Source organism: Capra hircus, unplaced genomic scaffold (genome assembly GCF_001704415.2).
Source record: "Capra hircus breed San Clemente unplaced genomic scaffold, ASM170441v1, whole genome shotgun sequence".
NCBI classification, from domain to species: Eukaryota; Metazoa; Chordata; class Mammalia; order Artiodactyla; family Bovidae; genus Capra; species Capra hircus.
This window is the reverse complement of record NW_017193483.1, coordinates 2,254-15,512: the sequence shown is the minus strand read 5'-3', so window position 1 is coordinate 15,512 and position 13,259 is coordinate 2,254. Positions and strand designations below refer to the sequence as shown.

At 51.2% G+C, this 13,259-nt stretch overlaps 1 pseudogene; it reads right to left on the bottom strand.

The window, feature by feature from the left end:
* Positions 1-1,099: 1,099 nt before the first annotated feature.
* On the bottom strand, positions 1,100-7,539 carry LOC108634925 (annotated as a pseudogene).
* Between the last annotated feature and the right edge of the window lie 5,720 nt (positions 7,540-13,259).

Below are 13,259 nucleotides of genomic sequence, written 5' to 3'. Positions count from 1 at the left end.
AGTAGTATCACCTGGACTCTGGTGCTGCCACCACAGCTGATTTGATGGAGACTTGCTTCACTCATGGACACACAAAGTCCCCAAATAGACAGTCTCAGGGGGTCCCCTGGTTCATGCACGACCCAAATTCAGGCTCCACAGCCAGCTGGCATGAGTCTGAGCATCCCCATTTGGGAAAGGACAGTGTCCCTGTAGTATCACATGAGTGTCCCTTCAGGGCCCACCGTCAGACCCCATCTCCACATATGTTTCTGTCAGTTACTCTCACGGAAGAACGTTCCTGCCCAGGGTACTACTTCAGGGGATCGTCCCACACTATCTTGGCCGACAGTCTGCTGGCAATACAAGCAAGGTGAGCCAGCAGCCAAGAATCCCAAAAGGAATTGCTAACTGTGTTCAGGCCCAAAGCAACCACACCTCAGCAATCCTGTTCAGTTCTGAGCAGTTGTGACCTGACCACCAGCCGAGAAAGTTAAGGCTTCTGGTGTCCATGCTGTGGCAGGATGCTCCCCGTTCAAAGTCCCAGAACCAGTGGACAGGAGTGGAACAACATGCCCTATACCCTACAGAGAGACAGGGGAGATGGGTGTGGATCCCACAGGTGGACAATCCACAACCTTGCACACCCACACTCATCACCCCAGGAACCACGTTTTACAAGTGATGTCAAGGTAATTCTACTTAGTGGTCACTGTGTTCAAGTAGGGGGGTCCTGAAAGGAAAATATCAACTTGCAGTGGGACGATGGATGGCTCCACAACAGCACCTGTCAGGCTCAGGAGGAGGGAAAAGTTTCCTGCGCCGCCTCCTCTTCCTGAGCAGCAGACTTCAAAGAGCAGAAGAAAGGATACAGCTATGGCCCAGAAGCAAGGGATGCCACAGGTGATGGCGCTCCTCCAAGCCAAGTCAGGCTTCCTCCTCTGATGGTTCTTGCACATGAACTGGAAGTAGGCCCTGCAGTTTTTCTTATGCTCAGAGCTCAGTTCCACCAGCAGGGCAGCCAGTGCCTGCAGCGCGTCTTGCCCTGGAAGCTCAATAGCACTCCCGGGCCTTTCCTGGCCCTGCTCCTCCACTGTCTTCTCAGCTCCTGGAAGAAGCCCTATTGCTGCTCGTCATCTGCCACAACCTCCACCTCCTCCATGACGTCTTCCGCAAGCAGCTAGAACAACCACCCAACCGTCCACCAGGTGTGCACCTTCCTCCATCGCCTCCACTCTGCATAGCGTGGCTCCTTTGCCTGGCATGACAACTTGTGTCTGCAAGGTCCCAGCCTCAAAAAGCCTGAGGATGGCAGGCCACCAACCCCAGCGCCCTGAAACCGGGGCTCACAACTCGGAAGGTCTGCGGTCCCAGGATGCTCCTGCATTCCTCTGACTGCCTTTCACACTCCTCTTGGCCCTGGTCGTGACCCGAGGCTGGGGCAGATGTGAAGGGATGGGACATAATAGCACAACAAGTGGTGTGCAAATGCGGCTCAGGCTTCAGGAATCCTGTGGGACCCACTAGCTCTTTGGGGGCGGGGAGTGAGGGGGATGGTAGGGAAGTGGGGGCTGGTGTGTGTCTGGTGGCCTGAGGCTGAAGAAAGGGGTGGCAAACAGCATGGGACAGGGTGAAGGGGCCCTGGGGAAATCAGCCGAATAGGCGGATCCCTAGGCTGTGAGCCACGCACAGGCTGCTGGCCAAATCTAGTCCAAGTGGTGGGCGGCACCCTTATGGACACGCCCCTCAAACGTAGGGCATCTTCCAGGGTTCCTGGGCTACAGCGCACCCACATGGCATATACCGCTCCAGGGAGGTAATGGGTTTTGCATCTGCTGATCCCCCAGGCGCTGTCATTGTCCAGGCTCTGAAAATTCCAAGGACGGGTTCCTGCTTCACAGTCTGAACAGCACACTCCTGTGTCCCTCAGGATCCGCAATAACTGAGAACTCTCCGGATATCCAAAGGATAAACAGGTGCTCCACGTGGCTCATAGTTTTCTCCATGGGACACAGAACCTGTTGTTGTCCGGATGCTAGGGGAGAAGGGAAAAACCCCACTGTTTGCTACGGTTGATCTCCACTGTTCAGGGACACCAGAGCCTTAGGGTACAGAGCTGGCTCTGTGTCTCTTCATCTCTGCTTCTGGTATATCACTGTTTTGGGCAATCCTTCTGTGTGTGTACCAAGGGCTGGTGTCTGTTTGTCTCCATCTCTCTAAGTAGTGCTCTTGCTGTCTGCCACTCTCTGGACACCAGTGCTCATACGAGAAGTTTACATGAGAAGGCAAGCCCTGCTCCTCCTTAGTGAGTTGCACGCATGGGAGATCAGACTTTGTCAGTCCACACATTCGGAGAGTGCTTTCTCAAACTCGAAAGTCAACAGTGGGCGGTCACTGCTGAACTGCAGAAGGTGTGGTGCGACCCTCCCTCCCTCGCTGGACAGACGTGAATGCTGCAAAGGCCTCAGGTACCTTGGCCACACTTTGCACAGATGGAGAAATGGGACATGGCCTGGGGCCTGAGGGAACTCCCTGAACATTATTTGAATACCTGCCAGGGAGATGGTAAGGACAGCTCCCCATTAAGTTCCATGACACACTGGTGCCAGAAACATGCACGGCTGCCAATTTACCCTATCGAGGCCCTTTCAAAGTGGTTCTGTTCTCCATGTGAGAACACATTCAAGCCTGCCCGGTCACCCAAGCCTGTGGGGCTGGGAGCAGCAAGAGGATCAAGCTAAGCCATCCGTCCTATAGTCCTGATACCCAATATATGTGTTCTGCAAAGTGTACAAAGAGTGATGATTCAACCTGGAAGACTGCAGGTAGCAGGTGCTTATGCTGCAGTTCTGGTCCATCACTGAAACCACGCAAAAAAGGCAAGGGTTGCTCATGCTCATGGTAAGGTCAGGAAAGTATGCCTGGCACTTGGGAAGGATGGAAAGGCCCTTGTATCCGGGAGTATAAGGGGCTGTGGGGTCACCCACCATGGCTTCTGTGTCTGGGATTGCAGCCTGTTCTGTGTCTCAGACCTTCTGCACTCTCACTGGTCGCCCCCAGGCACTTTCTTCCGGCCTCTCCTTTCTGCCAGGTATCCTTGCTGTACCACTGTGATTCCACTCAGAATTTGCTCACTCAGTGAGATAGCGGGGATCAGTAAGTACCCTGGCTTCAGTGCTTCTGCTCGCTAGAATCTACGTACCTTTTCCTACGGCTTTCATGTTTTCACTATTCAACTTCCATCACCTAGTTAGGTCTGTTCTGACAGTGCATACTCATCAGCGTACTGGCAGGTGCATCTGCACACACATGTGTGAACACACTAATGTCCCTGAGAGGAAACTTGCACATATGCAGAAGTACAAGCTTTCTTCTCCAGGAACATGACTTTTGGTAAGCACCTGACTTTCTTTGTCCTGGCTATTTTTTTTTCGCTTGCTCATCAATCATGTCAGGTTGCACTTCTAACTCTGTGAGAGCACCAAGAGTGTTTGAACCACCCATGCTTCACTGACTTACTAAATGCCTAGACTCTCTTCCAGTTGCTCTCATTGGGGCCAGGTAGGTCTTCATACAATCAGCTATACCTGCTTGCCCACACAGCTGAAGTGCCAATGAAGTCATCTAGAACAGTCACTGGGAAGGCAGGGTCCATCTGAGTGTCATCTGGGGCAGATCCGCTATGACAAAATCAGAGAATCTGCTCCAGCAAGACTGCCAGAATCCTCCCTCAGGTGCAGCCATGCTCCTTTGCCCGTCTAGACCCACAGCCAGGGACATGACCCCAGAGGAAAGAAGGAATTCACGTCAGGACTTTCAGCACGAGCCATGGGTTGGTTATCTTTGGCAGGACTGCTATTGCCTGGACCCTGACCCTGAAAACCAGCAGGGTTCAAATTGACCCCAGGGGCTTCCCTGTCTCCCACTCTCCAGAGGTCCCTTGGGACATGCAGTAAGCCCAGCATTCTTGCTTCCTCCCTGTTCCCTCCCTCATAGGCACATCCTGGCAGAGTGCCACATATGGACACCCACCCCTGCACTTTCTTTGCCTACCTGCACTGCCAGGGAGGCTGGAAGTGCTTGGAGCCATGCCACCTTCACACCCTGGCTCTCCAAGGATGCCTGTGTTTTTTCACGGACAGCCTACCTTAGCTCATCTTGTGTTGTGCGTCACATAATGTGAGTGTGTGTCACCCTCATGGAAAGAGTGTGCTGGCTGATGGGCTGAACCTGGGCAGCACAGGCCCAGGACGTTCCTGGTGCTCCTCCCATGTGTGGAACAAGACTCCAGTGCAGCAGACAATCTGTGCCTCATTCTCCTTTGGGTCTGCCCTTCTCTGCAGGACCTTAGCCTCCTCACCACCCCAGTCCTGCCGTAGCCACGTCCACATTTCCACAGAATGGCCCATGTGCCCACAGACTGAGGGCTCTACAGCCAGTGGTTTCAAAGACCCACCCCATCTGATTTGTCCTGGGTGAATCCTCAGAGCATGTAACCCCTCTTCCCGGTCCAAACAAACACAATAGCAAGGTAGAATTGGTGAGTGTGTTTTTGTATTTGGTCTTCATCTCTACGTCTGCCCTAGTCTGGACACACACACACACACACACACACACACAAACACGTCCGATGCAAGCACATGCGTGTATACACACACATGCTCAGCATAGGGACACAAACCCAAACAGGAAACAAAGGTGTTTCAGGAGGCTGTGTTCCCTGTTTGTGTTTGTGCCCCCATGCTGAGCATGTTTGTATACACACATGTGTTTGTGTCGGCTGTGTGTGTGTGTGTGTGTGTGTGTGTGTGTGTGCATGTGTCTGGCCCAAGGAAGATGTAGATATGAAGGCGACAGGAGAGCAGGTGCTGAGCAACCATAAGAGGAAGCACGAGGCGTCCCCAGTCTAAGGGTGTGTGGTCGCTGCAATGTCGGAGATGGAGTGAGTACGCACCACGTCCTGTCCTTGTGGCTTCCTGTCTACCTCATCCCCGAGCTCCTCCACATTTTCCCAAGGTAGCCTGAAGCCACTTCCAATGCAGCATGTGTGGTGGTGCTGAGCCACCGAGTGGTGGATGTGGACATTCACGGAAGATCCCAAAGTCAGCACACAGGTGCACTGGGACCCTGGAGAGGACGCCCTTGCAATGATAGGCCTTCCCAGGGTAAGGGGCAGGAGAGTAAGGCCCAGGCAATCTCAAACTCAGTGAGCAACAGGAGGCCAGGGGATGGCAGGACCCATGGAAGGATGATTCTGACAAAGAAACTTAATTCACCCTGCCTCTAGTAGTGTCACCTAGGACTCTCACTCTGCAACCACAACTGACTTGAGGGGACTTGCTTCACTCAAGGACACACTGAATTCCCAAGCCCCCATTCTCAGCAGGCCACTTGTTACATGCATGGCCCAAATTCAGACTCCGCAGCCAGCCTGCATGAGACTGAGCATCCCCATTTGGGAAAGGACAGTGTCCCAGCTAGTACAGGGCTGTCCCTTCATGGCCCACCTCCAGACCCCTTCACCACATGTGTTTCTGTCATGGAAGAATCTTCTCTCCTGGGGTAGTCCTTCTGGGGATCATCCCACTCGTCTTTGCTGATAATCTGCTGGCAACACTTTGCTGCTGAGCAAGCTCAGCCCTGGGCTGACCAGGATCCAAACCCTCACACGAGCAGCCAAGAACTCCAACAACGATCATCAACTGTATCAAGGACCAAAACAATACCACCTCAGCAATCCTGTCTGATTCTGGGCAGTTGCGGCCTGACAATCCGTTGAGAAAGTTAAGGCTCCTGGTGTCCAGCCTGCAGCTGATGCTCCCTGTTCAAAGTCCCAGAACCAATGGACTGGAGTGGAACGATGTCCCCTATTCCCTACAGGAAGAGAGGGGAGATGGGTGTGGATCCCATAGGTGGATCATCCACACCCCTGCACACCCACAATCATCATTCCAGGATTCACGTTTTACCAGTGATGTCAAGGTAATACTCCTTAATGATCACTCTTTTCAACACATAGGGGTGGTCCCGAAAGGAAAAGATCAGCTTGCTGCATGACCGTGGTTGACTCACACCTGTACCTGCTAGGATAGGGAGGAGGGAAAAGGTGAAAGCTTCTAGGGTCCTCAGCTTGACTCCCAGGCAGGCGTTAACAGCTTCCACAAAGCCTCTCCAAACTCTCACAGTATAGGAACATGGATAACATCATCCTTCCACACCCCACCAAGTCCCATACCCACCTGTCCTCAGTCTCCCTCACTGACATTCAAGTCGATCATGTAGCTGAGAAAGTCTTTATCTTGGTCGCTGATCATGACAGAAGCTTGAGGGTGGTTCATAATCTTCCTGAGGTCAAGGAGCCATTTATGCCACATGCTGGGCCAAGAAGAGCCAGGAGCATCAGCCCTAGTCTGGGGTGGAAGAAGGACACGGGAACAGGCATCTTCAAGGATGCTGGGCACTTCTGTTTACCCAGCCACTACTGATGAGCTCAGGCCCTGCCATACCATCAGACAAGCTCATGGCTCTGTGTTCCTGGTGGTGTTCTTCATCTGAGGTGGTCTGCATTCCTCAGGCAGGGGCTGTTTCTGATAGCTATTATTTCCCAGACCTGTGTATGCTGGGTAGTGGCATGTCACTGCTTACATGGTAGGACTTACAGTCATTACAAACCATCTCTGAAAGCAAAGGGGTTGGTGTTGGCTAGTGTATGTCTACATATGTTGTGTGTGTGTGTGTGCATGCGTGTGTTACTCCCAGATCTCAGTTATTTTCGGAATCATTTATAATGATTATTATAATTATTATAATTATTTATTATAATCATTTATAACTGTCAGCTAAGGCTGCCCTGGTGTACTGTCTCTGGTCTTTTCTGACTTAGAGGCTGTTCCTCCTCAGATCAGGCCTGAAGTAGACACACAAAGTCAAGGCTGCAGCACTTACAGGTGTGGCCCTGCCCAGACCCTACTCAGCTGTGCCTTTGGAGCCTGCCAATTGCCCAGTACCACACTTCCTTCAGGGTCCACCAGCACCCATCTTGCCCCTCCTCCTGCTCCTGCCTCTGCACCTCCACCTCCTCCTGAGCAGCGGACCACAGGGAGTAGCAGAAAGGATACCACGTTGGCCCAGAAGCCAGGGATGCCATGGATGATGGCACTCTTCTGAGCCAAGTCACGCTTCCTCCTCTCATGGCTCTTGCACGTGAACCAAACGTAGGCCCTGCAGGTTTTCTCAGGCTCAGAGCTCAGATCCCCTTGCAGGGTCGCCAGTGCCTGCAGCACATCTAGGGCCGGAAGCTCACTCGGGCCTCCAGGCCTTTCCTGGCACTGCTCCTCCACCGTCTTCTCCTGCAGCTCCAGGGAGAACCCCTGTTGCTGTTACTTCATCCGGCACAACCTCCACATCCTCAAAGTTGCCCTCTGCAAGCAGCTGGAAACCCCATCTGATCCCTGCCACGACTCCGTCCACCTGGGCCTCACCGTCCTCTCCTGCCTCCACTCTGAAGAGGGTGGCATCTTCACCTGGTGTGACCACTGGTGGCTGTAACGTCCCAGCCATGCACAGCATCACCAGGACAGGCCATGGGGCCCCATTCCCCTGAACACCAGGCTCACACCTAAGGAGGTCTGGGGTCCCAGGACGCTCCCACATACCTCTGACCACTTCTCACACTACCTTTGGCTCTGGCCATGACCCCAGCCTGGGTCAGATGCTAAGGGACAGGACATAATAGCATCACAGCAAGTGGTAAGCAATGGTGGCCCAGGGTGCAGTAATCCCGTGGGGCCCACTAGCGTTTTTAGTGTGGGGTGTGGGGCATGGTTCAGAGGCTATGGCTCGTGTGTGTGAGGGGTTGGCCTGAACTATAGAAACGGATGGTGGCAGCCCAGAACAGGGTGAATGGGCCCTGGGACATCAGGCATACAGGCGGGGCTCTAGGCTGTGAGCCACACACAGGCAGCTGACCCAGATCTAGATCAATGGCCTAGAGGGGGGTGGACAGCACACGATGGACACACCCCTAGACCGGAAGGCATCTTCCGTGGTTCCTGGGATCTGCTCCACTGCGTGGCCAGACTCTGCTCCAGAGAGCTAGCAGGTTTTGCATCTGCCGCTACCTCAGGCGCTGTCATTGGTCTGGTTCTGGAAATTCCAACCACGGATTCCTGATCCACAATCCAAACAGCACACTCCTGTGTCCCACAGGACCTTCAATAACTGTGAGCTCTCCCTGAGTATCCAAAGGATATACCGGGGTGCCAAGTGGCTGAACACTTTTCTCTATAGGACAGATAGACTGTTGCTGGCCAGATGCTAGGGGTGTAGGGAAAAAGCCCACCGTTTGCCACGTTGATCTCTTGTTCAGGGACAGCAGGACCTTAGGGTATAGAGCTCTCTGTCTCTTTGTCTCTGCTTTGGCATAGCACTGTTTGGAGCAATCCTTCCTTGTGTGTACCAGGGCTGGTGTCTGTGTGTCTCCTTCTCTTTAAGTGGTGCTGTTGCCGTTTGCCACTCTATGGACACCAGCACTTATAGGAGAAGCTTATCCTTGGAGTGAAGGCAAGCCCTTCTCCTCCTGAGTGAGTTGCACCAATGGGAGATCAGATATTTTTAGTCCACTGGTTTGGAGAGTGCTTTCTCAATCTTGAAAGCCAACAGTGGGCAGTCACTGCTGAACCGCAGAAGGGGTCGGGTAACCCTCCCTCCCTCACTGGACAGACATGAACCTGCACAGGCCTGAGGTGGCTTGGCCACATTTTTCACAGAGGGAAAAATGGGGCATGCTCTGCTGGCATGAGGAAGCTCCCTGAACCTTGTTCAAATTCCTTCCAGTGAGTCGCTAAGGACAATTCCTTTAAGCTCCGTGATTCATTGGTGCAGGAGACATGTACGTCTGCCCATTTACCCTATGGAGGCCCTTTCAAGTGTTTCTGTTCTCCATCTGAGAACATGTACCAGCCTGCCAAGTTATCCCAATCCTGTGGGGCTGGGAGCAGCAACAGGAGCAATCTAAGCCATCCATCCTATAGTCCTGCCCCCTATATATGCTTTCTGCAAAGAGTACAAAGAGTGATGTTTCAGACTGGAAGACTATGCAGGTAGCAAGTGCCTATGCTGCCGTGCTTGTCCATTTCTGAAACCTCACATAAATGGCAAGTGTTGCTCATGCTCATGGTACAGTCAGGCAAAGAATGCCCAGTGTTTGAGATGGATGGAAAGGCCTTTGTAGCTGCATGTCCAAGGGGCTGTGGGGTCACCCACCGTGGCTTCTGTGTCTAGGATTGTAGCCTCTTCTCTGTCTTGGATCCTCTGCACTCTCACTGGTGGCCCACAGTGAATTTCTTCCTGCCTCTCCTTTCTGCCAGGCTTCCTGGGTGCACCACTGTGATTCCACTTAGAAACTGCTCACTCAGTGAGATAACAGGCATTGGTACCCCGGCTCCAGTGCTTCTCATGGCCTGAGTATGTACCTTTCCCTAAGGCTTTCATTTGTTCGCTATCCGACTTCCATCACCTGGCTCGGTCAGTTCCAACACTTCATATTCACAAGTGTACTGTCAGGTGATTTTGGCTCACATATTCACACACATGTGTGTGTACACACTAATATCCCTGACAGGAAACTTGCAGATATGCAGAAGTACAAGCTTTCTTCTCCAGAAACATGAGTTTTGGTAACCACCCGAGTTTCTTTGTCCTGGTTATTTTCTTTCACATGCGCATCGATCATGTCAGGTTGCACTTCTAACTCTGTGATTTAGCCTCAAAGGCTACAAAATATGGGCATTTGCTCCTGACAGGGACCAATCTGCAGAAAATGGGGCAGGTTGGAAACGCTCGCCCTGGACAGCTGAGTGACAGGCACCTGCGTTCTGCATTCTCCCATCACCTTGGACAGCTTCCCAGTACCAGTTAGGCTATTCTGATCCATTGTCTGGTCTTCAGGGGACCAGAAAACAAGGACGTCTGGGCTCAACTGACTTGGAGAACTGTCTTCTTGGTGTGCACCTATCTAGGTCATTCCTGGTCAAATTCGTGTCCCTTTTGCTAGCCTACCACCCCTTAGGGCCCACAACATTCTGAGTGAGGCCCCCTGTTCTTTCTATCTGTGTGGCTTTCAATGTGCACCTGTCTACCTGTGCTTCCAAGTACTATCTGCCATTAGCAGGAAAAGGCCAAAGAGATGCCCAAGCCTCCAAGGGCCCCCAGGGACTGTGATGGGCCTGTGTGTGATCCAGTGCTGTGAGGATTCGTTTTTATGTTTGGAAAAACCAATACAATATTGTAAAGTAAAATAAATAAAAAAATATAAAAATTTAAAAAAAAATTCTTCGTTTAGATGAAGATTGTTTACAACCCAGTGTGTGTCCATTGGCTGGACATGGTCCTTGGAATTTTGCTGATGGGTTTGGACCCTAAACTTCAAAATGACTGGCAGAAGGTAGAAAGACATTGAGATGTTGTTCTACAAAAGCAAGAAGAAAGGCACTACTGCCAAAAAGATGACTAAGAGGGAACAATAATAGTCTTCTGTCATTGGAAAATATAATGGTCCCAGGGAGAGTATTTAGATAATATAAAAAGCATTCTTGGGAAAGAACATTCAGACTCTCAGTATCACCTAGGACTATCACACTGAGGAAGACTTGCTTCACACAGACACACCGAGTTCCAAAGCCCTAATCTCAGCAGGTCATGTGCTACATGCAGGGCCCATAGTCTGGCTCTGCAGCCAGCTTGCATGAGCCTGAGCATCCCCATTTGGGAAAGGACAGTGTCCTGGCCACAACACGGCTGTCCCTTCAGGGCCCACCTCCAGACACCCGCCCCACATGTGTCTCTGTCAGTTACCGCTCATGGCAGAACCTTCCTTCCTCGGGTAATACATCACAGGATCGTCCCACATGTCTTGGCCAATGATCTGCTGGCAACACAAGCAAGGTCAGCCCAGGGCTGACCAGGCCCTAGACACTCTCGTGAGCATCCAAGAACTCCAACATCAGTCATCAACTGTATGCAGGCCCAAAGCAACCCCACCTCAGCAATCCTGTTCGATTCTGGGCAGTTGTGGCCTGACAACCCATTGAGAAATTTAAGACTCCTGATATACAGCCTGCAGCTGGGTGCTCCTAATTCAAAGTCCAACAACCAGTGGAGTGGAATGGAATAACATGCCCTATACCCTGCAGAAAGACAGGGAACACAGGGGTGAATTCCGCAGGTGGATCATCCATCCCTTACACACCTACACCTCCATGAAGCCATGTCTTACCAGTGATGTCAAGGTAATACTCCTTAATGATCACCATGTTCCAGAAGTAGGAGTTGTCCCCAAAGGAAAAGATCACCTTGCCGTTGGACCTTGGATGGCTCCGCACCTGCACCTTCTAGGACTGGGATGAGGGTAAAGGTGCAAGCTTCTAGGTGCCTCAGCTTGCTTCCCATGGCAGGCATTAACAGTTTCCACAAAACCTCTTCACATTCTCACATCACATGAACATAGATACCATGATCCTCCCAACTCCCCACCAAGTCCCACACCCACATGCCCTCAGTCTCCCTCATTGACCTTCAAGTTAATCTTGTAGTTAAGACACTCTTTATCTTGGTTGCTGATCATGACAGAAACTTGAGCGTGGTTCATAATCTGCTTGAGGTCAAGGAGCCATGCAGGCCACATGCTGGGCCAGAAGAGCCAACAGCAACAGCCCTAGTCTTGAGTGGAAGAAGCACATTGGAATAGGAATTTCCAAGGATGCTTTGTACTTCCACTTGCCCAGCCACCACTCATGACCTCAGGCCCTGCCATACCATCAGACACACTCATGGCTCTGGGTTCCTTGTGGTGTTCTGCATCTGAGGTGGTCTGCATCCCCAAGCAGGGGTTGTTTCTGACCGCTACTATCCTCCTCCTGACTTGTGTGTGCTGGGTAGTGTAATGTCACTGCTTATCATGTCAGCATTTGCAGTCCCTGTGGCACACCTGCATCTTCAAGCAAGGGGGTGGTGTGCATGTGTATGTGTGCCAAGTATGTGTGTGTGTATGTGTCTTCAGCAAGAAAGCCCTAGGTCTCTGACCTGCTCCCTGTCTTCACAGCAGATGGCAGGCATGTGTCTGAATTTGTCTGGCACTCAGAGCAGATGAGAAGAGCAGCCCCTTCCAGTTCCTTCTTTGCTGGTGGACCAACTCGTGCCTTGGCATTGCTCTAGTGAGAGCAACTGCAGGGGCTCTGACTGACGTGCAAGGTCTTGGACTCCCGCTCTCTCAGCTGTTTCCTGGGATCATCCACATTTACAACAATAACTGTCTCTGGTGGCTGCTCTGGTGTACTGTCTCTCATCATTCCTGACCCTAGAGGCCTCAGGTGATGTTCCTTCCCAGATGCAGGCCTGCAGGGAGACACCCAAAGTCATGGCTGTGACAATCACAGCTGTGGCCCCTAAGGGACTCTTCTCAAGCTGTGCCTTTGGAGCCTGCTCTGCCTCGGACCACACTTCATTCAGGGGTCTCCCACGCCTGCCCTGTTCCCTTGCGCATGTAGCCTCACCTGTTTTTTAGCAGGATCTTCAGACAATCATCTTGAAGGTGCCTTTCCATTCTTTAAATTTGGCTATAAAGCTCACAACTTTTAACAGCACACTAACACAATTTTTCTAATGTGCACTGTGAAGAGTTTGATAAGCTCTTGTTGAGTTTCTTGGTTTCAGTTAGAAAGCCTGCATTACTCTTAGGGCTCTAGAAGCTTCGGAAACAAAGGAAAGACAACAAGTATTCCAGACTAATTGGATGATGATATAGATTTCTAAATACTTAACAGATTCTGCTTCCCCCCGCCACCTAAAAATTTACTCCTAACTCCTGAAGATCTTCATGATTTTATTGAGGGAATCTGGTGGAACTGAGATTTCTCAGTGCTTCGTAATTCATCAGTAAGCTCTTCTGAGGTTAAAAACACATGGAGTTAGTTTTTAAGTTAGTCCTAGACATAGCAATCAGGGAAAAAAGAAATAAAAGAATACAGATTGAAAGAAAAAAAAATGCTGTTAGAAGATGACATGACCCTCTACAAAGCGAACAATGAGGATGTCAGCAGAAAATTACTTGAGCTAATCAATGAATAGAGTATAGCTGCAGGATACAAAATGAATACTCAGGAATCCCTTTATTCTGATACACTAGCAATGAAAAGCAAGAAGAGAACTTGAGGAAAGTATCTCATTCACCATCCAGGGAAGAGAATCAAATATTTAGGAATGTGTTCACTTAAAGAAAGCAA